The sequence below is a fragment of the Trichomycterus rosablanca genome, chromosome 2 (assembly GCF_030014385.1).
Source record: "Trichomycterus rosablanca isolate fTriRos1 chromosome 2, fTriRos1.hap1, whole genome shotgun sequence".
Classification (NCBI taxonomy): Eukaryota; Metazoa; Chordata; class Actinopteri; order Siluriformes; family Trichomycteridae; genus Trichomycterus; species Trichomycterus rosablanca.
The window spans coordinates 57,594,513-57,609,698 of NC_085989.1; the positions used below are offsets into that span (position 1 = coordinate 57,594,513).

The 15,186-nt window shown below is 41.8% G+C and overlaps 1 long non-coding RNA gene and 1 pseudogene across 1 annotated transcript; both read left to right on the forward strand.

Annotated features, from left to right (window-relative positions):
• LOC134336162 (uncharacterized) overlaps positions 1 to 15,186 on the forward strand; it is a 79,612-nt pseudogene that overhangs the window by 37,976 nt on the left and 26,450 nt on the right.
• Positions 5,816 to 12,408, forward strand: LOC134336277 (uncharacterized). Its single transcript, XR_010015708.1, has 3 exons — positions 5,816 to 5,892; positions 8,990 to 9,112; positions 12,336 to 12,408. It is a non-coding gene; the product is annotated as an uncharacterized LOC134336277 (long non-coding RNA).

Here is a 15,186-nt window from a genome sequence, read left to right on the forward strand (position 1 = left end):
CTTATGTGGGAGGAAAGTTTCAGGTCAGATGGGCATTGAGTAGTCTAAAACCCTGGAGAAATTAATCCACAAAGTTGAATCAGTTCATCTGGACACAAGTTTGTTGTAGAGAGGGCCAGTGATAGCTCAGTGGTTAAGGTACTGGACTAGTTAACAGAAGGTTGCCGGTTCAAGCCCCGCCACCACCAAGTTGCCACTGTTGGGTCCCTGAGCAAGGCCCTTAACCCTCAATTGCTCATCGTGTTCCACTCACTGTGTAAGTCGCTTTGGATAAAAGCGTCTGCTAAATGCTGAAAATGTAAATGTAGAGAAACGTTTCGCTACTCGATCCAAGTGACTTCTTCAGTCTGAGCTGGTGGTGGATACCCCGACCTTATATGCAGCCGATTTGCATAACGACCGATCACCACCCACTGCATAACAATGAAACCGGAGATCAGGTCCATATGAAATTCACAATGATCATTAATTACAATAACCATGTGTGCCTTTCACATATGATTGGGGTATAGCTCCTGTTACGGCGTTGTAAGATGGTGAGAGATGTACTCTCAGGCCCCCTCCCCGGTTCAGAGATGGTCGTTCCCTCTTCACATAGATGGCCTCTTTGACTCCTCGCTCAAACCAGCGTTCCTCCTTGTCAAGGATCTGCACATCATCATCATTAAACGAGTGGCCGCTGGCTTGCAGGTGAGTGTAAACCCCCAAGTCCTGGCCAGAAGAGGTCAATCTTCTATGCTGGGCCATCCGTTTAGCCAGCGGCAATCCTCTCGGCACCTAACAGCATACACTACGTTACTCTGTTTGTGTCGAGGAACCCGGTCCTTAGGGTGAACTAATTTCTGGCGTAGCGTGTTCTGGGGTTTAATAGCAACTGAAACGCAGTGTTCGGAGAATATCCGTCTCAACTGATCTGATCACCGGTTCCATCGTTATGTAATGGGTGGTGATCGGTCGTTATGCAAACGGCTGCATATAAGGTCGGGGTATCCACCACCAGCTCAGACTGAAGGAGTGACTCGGATTGAGTGGCGAAACGTTTCTCTACAACAAACTTGTGTCCAGATGAACTGATTCAACTTTGTGGATTTGTGTACCTGGATTATTGAGCATGCATGAAGAGATCCTGGGAAAATAAGTATTAGACAGTCTGGCAGTGCAGGGTGAAGAGTCCATGAGTGCGGTCGTCTATGATGACGGTGACTTTGCAGATGCAGCTGCTCCTACAGATGTCCTCCTTGTTTGACACAGAGATGTCCACGACTTTCCAGCTTTCTTCATTATGCTCTGTAGGGCTTTACGGTCAGAGACCTTCATGTAGTCTCTGGCCATTGATGAAAAGGACCCTCCTAACTGTTATCAGCAAGAAGTCCAAAAGCCAGGGCCAGGCGATGACAAATCTGTACTGTTGAATGTTGGATGTCACAAGACGTGTTTGCAGAAAGAATGAGATAAAATAACACCTGGAACACCTCAGCGCTTGTGGTCTTTCATGGGAAAAATCTTTTACGTGTTGTGAGAAGGGATCTCAATGTTACGAAGTGGTAAATGCATTAGCGTCCCATTTTTTTTTTGGAATGTCTTGCAGACCTGAGATGCAGAAATGGATGTATAGTAACAAATGAAGTTGACCCGGCAAAGTATGAAATATTGTATCTTGGGTTCATATTGTCTGCAATGAAATTAAAGTCAATGTTAGAAGTACTGTGTTTTTTCTACCTTCCCAACTTTTTCTGATTCGTGCTTGTACAAGAGAGCCGAGTTATTTTCCACTGCTCATTAAAAACATACCAGTTTGTTCATCACCATATGTGATATCCATGATATCAACTAAAAACAATTGACTTACCATATTTTGGGTTGTTTCTTTTATCAACTTGCCAGAACTAATGACAGCTGTTAATTATTTGTGCACGTACCAGTTTCTACCTGTTGTTTTTCTACTGGCTTACTCACAATAAAAGCTTTTCTCTGGAGCCTTTTACTGGTTCGTAAAAACAAATACCATCGCTTCTCAGTTTAACCATTTACCTTGGGGGTTGACAACCTATGACGCATGCTGATTGGTGAGACTGAAAAAATAATGGCGTTTCAAACTCTGTCTCATTGGATAGATCCTTCTGAGGTAGATAGATAGATAGATGGATGGATGGATGGATGGATGGATGGATGGATGGATGGATGGATGGATGGATGGATGGATAGATAGATAGATAGATAGATAGATAGATAGATAGATAGATAGATAGATAGATAGATTGATAGATAGATGATAGATTGATAGATAGATAGATAGATAGATTGATAGATAGATTGATAGATTGATAGATAGATAGATAGATAGATAGATAGATAGATAGATAGATAGATAGATAGATAGATAGATAGATTGATAGATAGATAGATTGATAGATAGATTGATAGATTGATAGATAGATAGATTGATAGATAGATGATAGATTGATAGATAGATAGATTGATAGATAGATTGATAGATAGATAGATAGATAGATAGATAGATAGATAGATTGATAGATAGATTGATAGATAGATAGATTGATAGATAGATGATAGATTGATAGATAGATAGATTGATAGATAGATTGATAGATTGATAGATTGATAGATAGATGATAGATTGATAGATAGATAGATTGATAGATAGATTGATAGATTGATAGATAGATAGATAGATAGATAGATAGATAGATAGATAGATAGATAGATAGATAGATTGATAGATAGATAGATTGATAGATAGATAGATTGATAGATAGATGATAGATTGATAGATTGATAGATTGATAGATAGATAGATAGATAGATAGATAGATAGATAGATAGATAGATAGATAGATTGATAGATAGATAGATAGATAGATAGATTGATAGATAGATAGATTGATAGATAGATTGATAGATTGATAGATAGATAGATTGATAGATAGATGATAGATTGATAGATAGATAGATTGATAGATAGATTGATAGATTGATAGATAGATAGATTGATAGATAGATTGATAGATTGATAGATAGATAGATTGATAGATAGATGATAGATAGATAGATAGATAGATAGATAGATAGATAGATAGATAGATGGATGGATGGATGGATGGATGGATGGATGGATGGATGGATAGATAGATAGATAGATAGATAGATAGATAGATAGATAGATAGATAGATAGATAGATAGATAGATAGATAGATTGATAGATAGATAGATTGATAGATAGATGATAGATTGATAGATAGATAGATTGATAGATAGATTGATAGATTGATAGATAGATAGATAGATAGATAGATAGATAGATAGATAGATAGATAGATTGATAGATAGATAGATTGATAGATAGATTGATAGATAGATTGATAGATTGATAGATAGATAGATTGATAGATAGATGATAGATTGATAGATAGATAGATTGATAGATAGATTGATAGATTGATAGATAGATAGATTGATAGATAGATTGATAGATTGATAGATAGATAGATTGATAGATAGATGATAGATAGATAGATAGATAGATAGATAGATAGATAGATAGATAGATAGATAGATAGATAGATAGATGGATAGATAGATAGATAGATAGATAGATAGATAGATGGATGGATGGATGGATGGATGGATGGATGGATGGATAGATAGATAGATAGATTAGATAGATTAGATAGATAGATAGATAGATAGATAGATAGATAGATAGATAGATAGATAGATAGACACTCCTCAGTCTCCGCTCTAATTCATCCCAAAGGTGTTCTATCAGTCAAGTTCTAGTCAAGTTCTTCCACACCAAACTGGCTCATCCACGTCTTTATGGAGCTTGTGCTTTGTGCACTGGTGCGCAGTCGTGTTGGAACAGGAAGGGGCCATCCCCAAACTGTTCCCACAAAGTCGGGAGCATGAAATTGTCCAGAATCTCTTGGTGTGCTGAAGCATTAAGAGTTCCTTTCACTGGAACTGAGGGGCCGAGCCCGACTCCTGAAAAACACCCCCACACCATAATCCCCCTCCACCACACTTTACACTCGGCACAATGCGGTCAGACAAGTACCGTTCTCCTGGTAACCACCAAACCCAGACTCGTCCATCAGATCTCCAGAGAACACGTCTCCACTGCTCTAGAGTCCAGTGGCGGCGTGCTTTACACCACTTTGCATTGCGCTTGGTGATGTAAGGCTTGGATGCAGCTGCTCGACCATGGAAACCCATTCCATGAAGCTCTACACTCTGTTCCTGAGCTGATCTGAAGGCCACATGAAGTTTGGAGGTCTGTAGTGATGGACTCTGCAGAAAGTTGGTGACCTCTGCGCACTATGTTCCTCAGTATCCGCTGCCCCGCCCTGTCATTTTACGTGGTAACACTTGGTGGCTGAGTCGCTGTCGTTCCCAATCGCTTCCACTTTGTTATAACAGCACTGACAGTCGACTGTGGAATATTTAGTAGTGAGGAAATTTCACCACTGGACTTGTTGTACAGGTGGCATCACGGTACCATGCTGGAATTCACCGAGCTCCTGAGAGCGACCCGTTCTTTCACTAATGTGTGTAGAAGCAGTCTGCATGCCGAGGTGCTCGGCTTTATACACCTGTGGCCATGGAAGTGATTGGAACACCTGAATTCACTGATCTGGATGGGTGAGTGAATACTTTTGGCAATATAGTGTACATGGTATCATATTGTGTATTATTACTTTAATTTAATGAATTGCATTTCACTCTCAACCCTAAATATTAATCTAAACTGTAAAAATTGCACCGACTAGTCCAGCAGGTGGCGAGAAAACATCTTAACGTTGTAGATCAACCAAATCAGTTCAAACAAGAAGACAACGACGACGAAGCTGCAGCTGATGTGTTTGTGCTGAAGTGAATCATCTGTGAGTACAACATCGAGTGATTCATTTATTACACTTTAATGTTTAACTACATTTTGTTAGTTCATAATACATTATCTACAGGTGCTATAACTCTGTTCTTATTTAGACACACAGAACTGTTAGCTGCTCCGCTGTTAGCATCACACATGATTCAGTACTGATGAACCGATTCATTTGAATCGATTCAGCGAAATGAATCAGTTGCTCGGAACTTATTCAGAATTCCTTCATTATTAATTGTACGGTTTTATAGAAACAGAACACGTTATTTTAGTTTTATTAACAGCTTGTTTAGTAAGAAATAAGGTGTGAATGTGTTTCTAAGACCAGTATACACTGATTAGGCATAACATTAAAACCACCTCCTTGTTTTTACACTCACTGTCCATGTTATCAGCTCCACTTACCACATAGAAGCACTTTGTAGTTCTACAATTACTGACTGTAGTCCATCTGTTTCTCTACATGCTTTGTTACCCCCTTTCACCCTGTTCCTCAATGGTCAGGACCACCACAGAGCAGGTATTATTTAGGTGGTGGATCATTCTCAGCACTGCAGTGACACTGACATGGTGGTGGTGTGTTAGTGTGTGTTGTGCTGGAGTTTTTAAATACAGTGTCCACTCACTGTCCACTCTATTAGACACTCCTACCTAGTCGGTCCACCTTGTAGATGTAAAGTCAGAGATGATCGCTCATCTATTGCTGCTGTTTGAGTCGCTCATCTTCTAGACCTTCATCAGTGGCCTTCATCTGCACTTTGTGCTGTTGCACTGTGTGTAAATGTGTAAATATGTAGAGTGGATTTATTATGTTGTTTCTGTATCACTTAAATTTCCTCCTAAGGAGAAATAACGTATATCTATTTATCTATTAGATATTTAACGATGCAGTCAGCAGAAGAGGGAGACCTCGCCCCTGTGGATCTAGAAGTTGAAGGATTGGAGAACAAAATAAAAAAGGAAGAGGATGAAGATGGACGTTACTACTGTAAGTAAACATGGAGCAATACGCCACTTTTCCATCTGACAGTGTGGTACAGTACAGTGTGGTACAGTACAGTGTGGTACAGTACAGTGTGGTACAGTACAGTGTGGTACAGTGTGGTACAGTACAGTGTGGTACAGTACAGTGAGGTACAGTACAGTATGGTACAGTACAGTATGGTACAGTACAGTATGGTACAGTACAGTGTGGTACAGCACAGTATGGTACAGTACAGTGTGGTACAGTACAGTGAGGTACAGTACAGTATGGTACAGTACAGTATGGTACAGTGTGGTACAGTACAGTGTGGTACAGTACAGTATGGTACAGTACAGTGAGGTACAGTGTGGTACAGTACAGTGAGGTACAGTACAGTATGGAATTATCTTCAATTAAATACCGATAAAACTGAGCTTCTGTATATTGGCTCGAAAGCTGCACTTTCCTCTTTCTCTTGCCCTGTTCTTCTCATTGGGAACACCTCTGTTTTTCCTGCTGCTACTGCACGGAACCTTGGTGTGACAGTCGACCCTCTCCTAACTTTTCAGCCCTACATCCGCTCCATCACAAAGTCTGCTTACTTCCATCTACGTAACATTTCTCGTCTTCGCCCCATGATTTCACCTCAGACAGCTGAGCTTTTGGTCCATGCTTTTGTTACTTCTCGGCTGGACTATTGCAACTCACTGCTCTATGGTCTTCCTAACAAGTCGATACGCCCTCTACAGCTTATTCAAAATGCTGCGGCCAGGATCCTCACATCCACTCGAAAACACGACCATATCACCCCGGTTTTGGAGCAATTGCATTGGCTCCCTGTGCATAAACGCCTCCAATTTAAAATACTACTCCTTACTTTTAAAGCCCTTCATGGACTTGCCCCGGTCTACCTCTCCCATCTGCTGACACCTTATATACCCAGTCGCTCACTCAGGTCCTCCGATGCTGGCCTGCTGGCCACACCTAGATTTAGGCTGTCAACCTTGGGTGGCAGATCATTTAGTGTGGCTGCCCCCACTCTGTGGAACGCTCTCCCTTCTTCTCTTCGCTCTGTCTCTTCACTTCCACAATTTAAATCTCTGTTAAAAACCCATCTCTTCAATTAACTATGCTCTCTTTTTGTACCTCACTGAACTGTTTATTGTTTGATGTAAAGCGACCTTGGGTATCTTGAAAGGCGCTATATAAATTGAAAGTATTATTATTATTATTATTATTACAGTGAGGTACAGTACAGTATGGTACTGTACAGTATGGTACAGTACAGTGAGGTACAGTACAGTATGGTACAGTACAGTATGGTACAGTACAGTGAGGTACAGTACAGTATGGTACAGTACAGTGAGGTACAGTACAGTATGGTACAGTACAGTGTGGTACAGTACAGTGAGGTACAGTATGGTACAGTACAGTGTGGTACAGTACAGTGAGGTACAGTATGGTACAGTACAGTGTGGTACAGTACAGTGTGGTACAGTACAGTGAGGTACAGTACAGTATGGTACAGTACAGTGAGGTATAGTACAGTGTGGTAGAGTACATTATGGTACAGTACAGTATGGTACAGTACAGTGTGGTACAGTACAGTGAGGTACAGTACAGTATGGTACAGTACAGTGAGGTACAGTACAGTATGGTACAGTACAGTATGGTACAGTACAGTGTGGTACAATATAGTGTGGTAGAGTACAGTGAGGTACAGTACAGTATGGTACAGTACAGTGAGGTACAGTACAGTGTGGTACAATATAGTGTGGTAGAGTACAGTGTGGTAGAGTACAGTATGGTACAGTACAGTGTGGTACAGTACAGTGTGGTACAGTACAGTGAGGTACAGTACAGTATGGTGCATTACAGTGAGGTACAGTGAGGTACAGTACAGTGAGGTACAGTACAGTATGGTGCAGTACAGTGAGGTACAGTACAGTGAGGTACAGTACAGTGTGGTGCAGTGAGGTACAGTACAGTGAGGTACAGTGTGGTACAGTACAGTGTGGTACAGTACAGTATGGTACAGTACAGTGAGGTACAGTATGGTACAGTACAGTGAGGTACAGTACAGTGTGGTGCAGTGAGGTACAGTACAGTGAGGTACAGTACAGTGTGGTACAGTACAGTATGGTGCAGTACAGTGAGGTACAGTATGGTACAGTACAGTGAGGTACAGTACAGTATGGTGCAGTACAGTGAGGTACAGTACAGTATGGTGCAGTACAGTGAGGTACAGTACAGTGTGGTACAGTGAGGTACAGTACAGTGAGGTACAGTGTGGTACAGTACAGTGTGGTACAGTACAGTATGGTACAGTACAGTATGGTGCAGTACAGTGAGGTACAGTACAGTGTGGTACAGTGAGGTACAGTACAGTGAGGTACAGTGTGGTACAGTACAGTATGGTGCAGTACAGTGAGGTACAGTATGGTACAGTACAGTGAGGTACAGTACAGTGAGGTACAGTACAGTATGGTACAGTACAGTGTGGTACAGTGAGGTACAGTACAGTGTGGTACAGTACAGTGAGGTACAGTGTGGTACAATACAGTGTGGTACAGTACAGTGAGGTACAGTATGGTACAATACAGTGTGGTACAGTACAGTGAGGTACAGTGAGGTACAGTACAGTGTGGTACAGTACAGTGAGGTACAGTGTGGTACAGTACAGTATGGTACAGTACAGTATGGTACAGTACAGTATGGTACAGTACAGTATGGTACAGTATGGTGCAGTACAGTATGGTACAGTACAGTGTGGTACAGTGAGGTACAGTACAGTGTGGTACAGTACAGTGAGGTACAGTGTGGTACAGTACAGTGTGGTACAGTACAGTGAGGTACAGTATGGTACAATACAGTGTGGTACAGTACAGTGAGGTACAGTGAGGTACAGTACAGTGTGGTACAGTACAGTATGGTACAGTACAGTGAGGTACAGTGTGGTACAGTACAGTATGGTACAGTATAGTGTGGTACAGTACAGTGTGGTACAGTACAGTGAGGTACAGTATGGTACAGTACAGTATGGTGCAGTACAGTATGGTACAGTACAGTGTGGGTAGTACTGGATCATAAATCAGTAGAAATAATATTGATGTAATTTCAGTCGAAGGAACCTCAGTCACTGTGGAACACGTCACCTCTGAGGAACATCTCACCCCAGAGGACCAACAGAATGAAGGTTTCCAGGTGAAGACTGTAAAAAAGGAGGAAGATGAAGATGAACTCAGTAAGACGTTTCTATATTGTGAATAAAATAACATCTATTATTTAATAAGGATTTCAATTTAGGTTCAGTAATATTAACTGTATCACTGCTACCACTAATAATAATAATCGTCATGACTGTTCAGATGTTATTGCCCATTGTCAGTATGATTTAAGCACTGGTGTGTCTGCAGAATTGCCCTTGAAAATCTGCAAGTTAGCATGAATCAGTTTAGATGGACCATTCACCTTCACTTTGTAGCTGCCGATGCTCATATCGTCTTCAGGCTGCGTTCAGATGAGAATTGTTTTCTGCTTTGCCTACCATGAGGCTGGGCACAAATTCCTGCTTTGCTCAGCGCTTCAGTGCAGTGAAACATCAACCATGTGTAAAATAACCATCAAATTCACTCCATACAGGTTTGGCTTGGTCAGTTTTCCCTCTCAGTTTTCTTTTACGGTCAATCATGAAATGTAAATGTTAACTACCAGATCAGTTAGAACAAGGGATGTAACGGTACACTCTACATTTGCATTTTCGGCACTTAATAGAGGCCTTTATCCAAAGCGACTTACAGTATACAGTCTGGGGGTGGCCAGGTGGCGCAGCGGGATATTCCACTAGCACACCAGCACAGAGTTTCTGAACTCCTCGGTTTTGCCACCGGCCGGCTGGGCGCCGTCTTGCTGGCGTAATTGGAAGTGCCTGCAGCAGATACTAATTTGCCACCGTATCTGCAGGGTGGGGGCCGGACTATGTGTGGGTGGGTGGGTCTTCATACGCTGTGTAAGGACCCTGATTGGTGGAAGAGACGCCTGTGCAGAATGCAGGCGCGAGAAGAGGCGGCTGTACACGTGTCGGAAGAGGCGAGTACAGCGGCGTGCTCTCCTCGGATGCAATCTGGTATCTCTCAGCAGCGGAAGACAAAATTGAGTCGCTAAATCAGGAGGAAAATGCATTAAAAAAAATAAATAAATACAGTATACAGTCTGAGCAATTGAGGGTTAAGGGCCTTGCTCAAGGGCCAAACAGCAGTAACCTGGCAGTGGTGAGGCTTGCAAACAGTGACCTTTTCATTACTAGTCCAGCACCTTAACCACTAGGCTACACTCTACCAGTGATACGATTCACGATACGATTTTTTCCCGATTTTGATAAGACATTATGAAGTTTCCTTTTATTATTTCTCTTTAATAAATCCTGTATTTGTGCTTATCTTTTATTCATCTAAATAATGAATATCCTTTTATTTCTGAGGTAGCTACAAACTATGCAAAACAATGCTGCGCATTTCCCTTATTATGTAAAACTGAAATGAACATTTTCCACATTATATAAATGAATAAATGAATAATACCAATAAAGAAAGTGTCCTCACATAAATAAACTAAAGCTTGGAATGTACATGTTGTTGTTTTTTTTTTTTTTTTTTTTTTTTTTTTTTTTTTTTTTTTTTTTTTTAAATTTACTAATTTCCTGGATCGATTCGATTTCCGATTTGATTCGATTCGATTTTGATTCAGCACATTTAGGCATATTTGAGTTACATTAACAGGTTTTGTTTAAATATGTAAAGATATTCAGAGAACGAATGTGATAACTGTACAAAGAACACTCATTATTAAAAATATTTGTGTATTTTGTTTACATAAATAATTAATCCAAAACAGAAAACAGTAACATTCATTTTTTATTATTATTTTATATGTCTGACACGCTACAACATTGTAAATGTAATGTAAACATACACCTGGCTGTTGAACAGCTTATGCCAAGTTTACACTACACGACACTCTGATTAACACCTGGTCGCTGTAATGTTCACACTACACGACTGATCGGCGATGGGGGGTTTTACACTACACCATCCATCACCAGGGGGAATCACAGGCGAGCTTCTCTGCTCTCCAAAACTACGTTTAGTCACGAAAACACACGTGAGAAGTGATGAAAGGTTTAATGATACCACGTCCAAACATGCACATCAACAAGTAGCGAGAGATCAAAGTTTGTGCGCTGATGAAATAAATGAATCTGAGTGGATTTGGCAACACGAGCAGCATGACTTGTTCTATAGTGAGTTGGAGGTTAATAAATATTTTGTTTTGTAGAGAATGATCAGGTCAGAAATACTGTAAAACTCTCGCGTGTGCTGATGTATTCTGATAGAAACTATATTACACCCCTGAACCACCTGTTTACAACTTCTCCCCTGTGTTTCCCCTCGCTGTTTCTCACACTGATTGAGAGCCGAGTTTTGATCGCAGAGCGAACACCGAGTTCCTCCCGAACCGTAAATCTACTCTAGCGCCGACCCGTCGCCGAGCGAAAATCAGTGCAGAAATTGTGTAGTGTGAACCTTCTGCCATGCTGAACTGATGTGCAGGTCAGATCTCGTTGTGCAAAAAAACAGCGGCTGGTCACGCGAGATTAAAGGGGGTAACAGATTTCCGTGTGCACCGTGAAAAGGGGTTCATGATCAAGATCGATCTGGCGTTTAAATGAATCGATATCGGATCGTTCACATAAAGATCGATTCGGATCGAAAAATCAATTTTATAAACCCACCCCTACTCAGTATCCTCTTACAACATCTGCACACTTGTTTTGTTTTGTCCATTATCTTCTCACCTTTTTCATTTTCCGTCTTGAGGAAGCCAAAATGCTGCCACACTTCTGATTTGAAAGAGGAGGGGGCGTCCTCAAGTTCCACGCCTTCACCTGCCGTCGCCGTTTTACCAAAACAGTGCAGTGACGGGGTTGCCTGGGCAAGCAGAAATCACCATCCCCGCAACCTTTAAGTTTTCACCCGTTTTGAATTAGGCCCAATTTGGCTGGAAAACCCCGAATCTGGCAACTCGGTGTAGTGACGTCAACCAGGCGAGGTGGATAGAGCCGGTGCGCTCCTATCGATTCATTTTACATCTCGATCGATTTGAGTCGTGGCATATTTGCATCGATTATCGACCGTCTTGTGGTGCGTCGTTACATCCCCAGTTAGAACGGATGTAAAAAACTGTTCCTTGACCAAAAATGTTAGTTCCAGTCAGCGATAGTTTAGCACTTCAAGACTTGAGACCCTCAACTCTCAATTGCTTGGTTTTTTATATTTATATTTATATATATTTTGTTTATGCATTTTTTTCTCCCGACTTTAGCGCGTCCAATTGCCCGACTGTAACTGTGATTTTTTTTTTTTTTTATTAGTAGTGTTACAGATGTGTGTTTATGTTTTCTTCTTCAGAAACGAACGACGATTCCTCATGTCCACGTTCCTCTACAACCCAAAATCACCTCCACAACCACATCGAGACGAGTCACGATGACGTATATGAGACCCTGGTGGACTTCACAGAGCCTGAACGTGAGGATCTGACGCCCACCAGAAGCTCCAGTGATCAGCAAACGTCCTCCGGTACTGTCAGCATTAACACGTCTCCCAAGCGTAAACAGAAAGGAAAACAACTCTGCTCATATTGTGGGAAGAGCTTTAGTTCCCAGAGCAATCTCAAAGTGCACCAGCGCATTCACACCGGAGAGAAACCGTACCAGTGCTCACAGTGTGGAAAGCGTTTTAACACACCTAGTCATCTCAAAAGTCACCAGCGCATTCACACCGGAGAGAAACCGTATCAGTGCTCGCAGTGTGGGAAGAGTTTCAATAAACAGAGTAACTTCAAAACCCACCAGCGCATTCACACCGGAGAGAAACCGCACCGGTGCTCACAGTGCGGGAAGAGTTTTAATCGGCACAGTCATCTCAAAATACACCAGCGCATTCACAGCGGAGAGAAACCCTATCAGTGCTCGCAGTGTGGGAGGAGTTTTAACGAACAGAGCAATCTCAGAGTACACCAGCGCATTCACAATGGAGAGAAGCCGTATCAGTGCTCGCAGTGTGCGAAGAGTTTCAATCAAGAGCGAGATCTCAAAAGGCACCAGCGCATTCACACCGGGGTGAAACCGTATCACTGTTCACTGTGTGGGAAGAGCTTTTATTATCAGAGTGTTCTCAAAAGGCACCAGCGCATTCACACTAGAGAAAAAACCTATCAGTGCTCACAGTGTGGGAAGAGCTTTACTACGCAGAGCGCTTTGAATGTACACCAGGTCATTCACGCTGGAGAGAAACCGTTTCAGTGCTCGCAGTGTGGGAAGAGTTTTAATGCACACAGTCATCTCAAAGTACACCAGCGCATTCACACTGGCGAGAAACCTCATCAGTGTGCACAATGTGGGAAGAGTTTTAATGCACATAGTCATCTTAAAATGCACCAGTTCATTCACACAGGAGAGAAACCGTATGGCTGCTCACAGTGTGGGAAAAGTTTTAATATACACAGTAATCTCAAAAGACACCAGCGCATTCACACTGGAGAGAAACCATATCAGTGCTCACAGTGTGAGAAAATTTTTCATCACAAACGTGCTCTCGAAAGCCACCAGCGCATTCACACTGGAGAAAAACCACATTGTTGCTCACAGTGTGGAAAGAGTTTTACTAAACAGAGTCACCTCAAAGAACACCAGCGCATTCACACAGGAGAAAAACCATACCAGTGCTCGCGGTGTGGAAAATGTTTTACTAAACAGAGTCATTTTAAAGTGCATCAGCGCATTCACACTGGAGAAAAATCGTATCAGTGCTCACAGTGTGTGAAGAGTTTTAATAAACAGATTCATCTCAAAAGACACCAGCGCATTCACACTGGAGAGAAGCCGTATCAGTGCTCACAGTGTGGGAAGTGTTTTAAATTTTTGAGTCCTTTCAAAATCCACCAGCGCATTCACACGGGAGAGAAACCGTATCAGTGCTCAGACTGCGGGAAAAGTTTTGTTCAGCAGAGTCATCTCACAATTCACCAGCGCATTCACACCGGAGAGAAACCGTTTCGATGTTTACAGTGTGGAAAGAGTTTTAATCGGCAGAGTAATCTCAAAATACACCAGCGCATTCACACCGGAGTGAAACCGTATCAGTGCTCACAGTGTGACAAGAGTTTTAATAGACGTAGTCGTCTTGAACAACACCAGCGCATTCACACCAGAGAGAAACAGTGTTAGTGCTCACAGCAGTTCTAATGTTTAGTTTGGCCTCAAATCACTGCACTTCAGTTGGCTGGCACAGTAGCAGTCACACTATACATAACCAAAAGTATTTAGACAGCTAAATACTACACTCACTGTCCATGTTATCAGCTCCACTTACCATATAGAAGCACTCTGTAGTTCTACAATTACTGACTGTAGTCCATCTGTTTCTCTACATGCTTTGTTACCCCCCCCTTTCACCCTGTTCTTCAATGGTCAGGACCCCCACAGGACCACCACAGTGCAGGTATTATTTAGGTGGTGGATCATTCTCAGCACTGCAGTGACACTGACATGGTGGTGCTGTGTTAGTGTGTATTGTGCTGGTATGAGTGGATCTAAACACCTCACTGTCACTGCTGGACTGAGAATAGTCCACCAACCAAAAACATCCAGCCAACAGCACCCCGTGGGCAGCGTCCTGTGACCACTGATGAAGGTCTAGAAGATGACCGACTCAAACAGCAGCAATAGATGAGCGATCGTCTCTGACTTCACATCTACAAGGTGGACCGACTAGGTAGGAGTGTCTAATAGAGTGGACAGTGAGTGGACATGGTGTTTAAAAACTCCAGCAGCACTGCTGTGTCTGATCCACTCATACCAGCACAACATACACTAACACACCACCACCATGTCAGTGTCACTGCAGTGCTGAGAATGATCCACCACCTAAATAATACCTGCTCTGTGGTGGTCCTGTGGGGGTCCTGACCATTGAAGAACAGCAGGAAAGGGGCTAACAAAGCATGTAGAGAAACAGATGGACTACAGTCAGTAATTGTAGAACTACAAAGTGCTTCTATATGGTAAATATAGTGCTGAAAAAACACTTGTGCTAAAAATTCTGAATCAATTTTGGTGTGTTCCCCAAAAAAAGATCGGAAGGGATTTGCATATTTTCCCTCTACAGTGCATAACATCATTAAACCATTATTTAATGAATACTATAAATTATAATGAATTGTATATATTTATTTCATTTTTTATTCTTATGTGTTAAA